We start from the raw sequence: 4,083 nt of genomic DNA on the forward strand, positions 1-4,083 counted from the left end.
ATGAGCTTCTCCACCCTTCCTCCAGACTCTAGGACCTTGGTTTCCAAATGAAATACAAAACTTGCTCTCATCTGAAAAGAGGACTTTGGACCACTGGGCAACAGTCCAGTTCTTCTTCTCCTTAGCCCAGGTAAGACGCCTCTGACGTTGTCTGTGGTTCAGGGGTGGCTTAACAAGAGGAATACGACAACTGTAGCCAAATATCTTGACACGACTGTGTGTGGTGGCTCTTGATGCCTTGACCCCAGCCTTAGTCCATTCCTTGTGAAGTTCACTCAAATTCTTGAATCGATTTTGCTTGACAATCCTCATAAGGACTTAACATGCTTGGATACAGCACTCTGTGAACAGCCAGCTTCTTTGGCAATGAATGTTTGTGGCTTACCCACCTTGTGAAGGGTGTCAATGATTGTCTTCTGGACAACTGTCAGATCAGCAGTCTTCCCCGTGATTGTGTAGCCTAGTGAACCAAACTGAGAGACCATTTTGAAGGCTCAGGAAACCTTTGCAGGTGTTTTGAGTTGATTAGCTGATTGGCATGCCACCATATTCTAATTAGTTGAGATAGTGAATTGGTGGGATTTTTGTTAAATGTGAGCCAAAATCATCACAATTAAAAGAACCAAAGATTTAAACTACTTCAGTCTGTGTGCATTGAATTTATTTAATACACGAGTTTCACAATTTGAGTTGAATTACTGAAATAAATGAACTTTTCCACGACATTCTAATTTATTGTGATGCACCTGTATTTTCTATGAGCATGCTTTTAATTTCTGAATTTTTTATTTTTTTTGGTGCTTAATGTTAAAAATACAACTGTCCTGATATCATAATGAGGGAAAAAGTCATATTAGTAGTTTACCATAAACGACATTCTAATTTATTGTGATGCACCTGTATTTTCTATGAGCATGCTTTTAATTTCTGAATTTTTTATTTTTTTTTGGTGCTTAATGTTAAAAATACAACTGTCCTGATATCATAATGAGGGAAAAAGTCATATTAGTAGTGATTTTTACTTTTTCATTTAATATTATATTTTTGGAAAAATTGTATTTTAACAACTTTAACAACAAAATCAAAGTCATGTGGTATGACTAACACAATTATTTGGTGCAATCAACATACATATATCAGAGAGATCATCAGAATATCAAATATATGCTGATTTGAAAGATAAATGCATGAGATACACCTTTAGGATCTTATAGAGTCTTAACTTGCTCCATGGATTTCCTCAAGGCTTTGATGAAGCCTCTCTTGTGGGAGTGATGAACCTTCACTCAGAAGTCTAGCTGCCACTCATTCTTATCTAAAGAGCAGCATGTTTCACCTCTTGTGCTGCCACAGTTACTCACCCCTGCACCCTGATTTCACCATACTCTTCTTCACCAAGGAGAGGGCCATATTTAAGTGGTTTTAAGAGCATAACAAAATTAATAAGCTCTTCTCCTTGAATGGGAGTCAGAGGAGTTAGGCACAGTCTAGTCTTGACATGCCCGTGGAGACCGAGCTCTGTGGCAGTGCAGTGGTTGACACAGTCTGCTTTAAAGCCTCTAGCTCAGCTTGTCACTCAATCTGATGCTCTGCACAGGCCAATAATTACTTTTCCAATCATAGCAGCCCAGCATCAGACCAGAGGGACCCTCAGTCAGAAACACAGCACTCAACACATCTCTTTTACTCTTTACTTCCTGTCTCTCTCTCTCTCTCTCTCTTTATTCTCATATTGCATTTCAGTGCGTCTCTTCAGAAGAACATGTTCACTGGTGAAAATACCAACTTAATGTTGAATTTTGGTACTGGCAGTCCAACATCATTGAGACTTTTCACTGTTTGTATTACTATACTTGTATAGTAATTACAATTATTTGTTAGTATACTTAAGTACAGTTTTGGAACATACTTTAGTCAAGTATAAATACTTTTGTTGACTTAAAGAGACAATTTATATTTTTACTCCAATAAATTTTTTTCAGATCTTTTAGTTACATTTGCAAAGTGCAAAACATAATGGGAAGAAAAGCTTTGCAGTTTGGTCATAACAATTATCACAAATTAATCTTGTCTACTTGACCTACTTGGTTCCTGTCAAAATGGTTCACAGAGAGGTCTGGATGATTAATTTCGTAAATCACGCAGCGCCTGAAAATAGGCTAACTTCCCTCAACATAACCAACGAGACCACTTGCTTGCACAGGGAGTGTGCTGGGGACTATTTTCAGGCGCTGCGTAATATCATTGCGCCTGCTGCACCCAGGGTACGGCAGCAAAGTTCCTTGATTATTATGCTGGAATGAGAGTATAGTTCCTAGCCATATCAGCCTAGAAAATCGTAACTTTTCATTTTCCGTCGGTCTTAGTACATGGTCTTAGTAACTACAGAAGAGTCAAGTTTTAAATGGGAAAAATATTGAAACTCTTTGGCCGTTTTTGAGCGAGATGCTAACTCTCTAATCAGATTCAATGATCTATGCTAAGCTGCAGCTAAAAGTGCTACCGCCAGACCCGGAGATCGGCTGAATGGATTCGAAAACAGTAAAACTCAACTGTTTAACTCTAGGGGAGTTGGAAAATGAGCCTATTTAAAAAAATTGTGTTCCTTTAAGACTCTGCCTGTGGATCCAACAGGATGTCATATGATTCACTTGCATCTAGCCAAAAACTATGATAGGCTATATTTGACAGTACTATTAACACAAGTGAAGAAAGATATTGTATTATCTGAGAATAAAATGACCTACTTGATTAAGTATTTTAAGTATTTCAAATACAAAACACTGTCTCTCAAAGTAATTAAATTGCATTTGATTTTTTTTCCAGCAAAATACAAATGACAAAGTACTCAAAAGTAATTAAATATGTATTGGTTTAAATACATTTAATTAAAACACTGCCCATCTCTGCTAACACTCATCACACTTCACATTATATCACATACAACAAAGTACCAAAACGTACCATGGTGTTTTGACATGAAGAATACTCTACGTCATGATAAGGTCTATGAATTCCAGTATTGTGCTATTACCATCTATTACCTATATGGCACCTATGACACTCAATCCGTCATTATATAATGCAGTTATATATTTTTATCTATTTTGCACCTTATATTATTGCCAAATATTTACAGTGACACCTCATTTTATGTACCTTTACTTTTACTTAAGACCGGCAATTATATTATAAGTACAACACTGTTTCAGACAGACTCTCATTCTGTGCATTGGTGCTTGGGATTTTTCATTGATTGTTTATATTCTCCAGTAGTGCGTCATTCACTCTCAACCGATTCGTTCAAAACACTGATTTGTAGGAACGAGTCACTACTGCTGTCTATTGCACGAAGATGCCACGCAGACGGTTGATTATGCATTGGTTTTATTTGGGACTATTTTCGTTAGCCGGGCAAAATAAATGATGTAGCTGATATACTTGTGTCCAAATTGTAAGTTACTCAATATTAACTTGTTTATTGACAGTATATTTATAATCAATATCACTCGCAATCTTGCTGCTGGTCAGCATGTCTGTGTTTCAGCTGTACATGGCTCATTTAGCTTGTCCATATCAACAGCATACATCAAAATAAGATGTACCTCAATGAGGATTCTGAGATGTTTATTCTGTTCTAAAAGAGGTATTCAGGTAGGCCTACATATATTTTCTCTAGGTCTCAAATGCGAAACAAATTAGATACATAGAGAGTTTCTCACTAAAGCATATCCCTTTGTTGCTGACTACATGTGTGCAAATGTGTTTATCGCCATGCTACGTATTTATTATTGTGCAATTTTAGCAGCACATATTGATTTGTTGCTGCTTATATACTGGCTTTTGGAAGTGAAAATAGAATTGTGTCAGAAACTAAAAGGAAGAAGCCAGCCGTGTGAATATGTCTCTAAATTTAAGCTACTGTGCCAGCAGAAAAGGACATGTGTGTGTGTGTGTGTGTGTGTGTGTGTGTGTGTCTGAAGATTACTTTTTGCTGATGTGCTGCCTTTCAAAAGCGAGGCTTGTGTATGACATATATTTCGGCTTACTGTGGTATAGAAGAGATTAGAGGAGCAAACTGTC

The sequence above is a fragment of the Sinocyclocheilus grahami genome, unplaced genomic scaffold, assembly GCF_001515645.1.
Source record: "Sinocyclocheilus grahami isolate Dianchi unplaced genomic scaffold, SAMN03320097.WGS_v1.1 scaffold413.1, whole genome shotgun sequence".
NCBI classification, from domain to species: domain Eukaryota; kingdom Metazoa; phylum Chordata; class Actinopteri; order Cypriniformes; family Cyprinidae; genus Sinocyclocheilus; species Sinocyclocheilus grahami.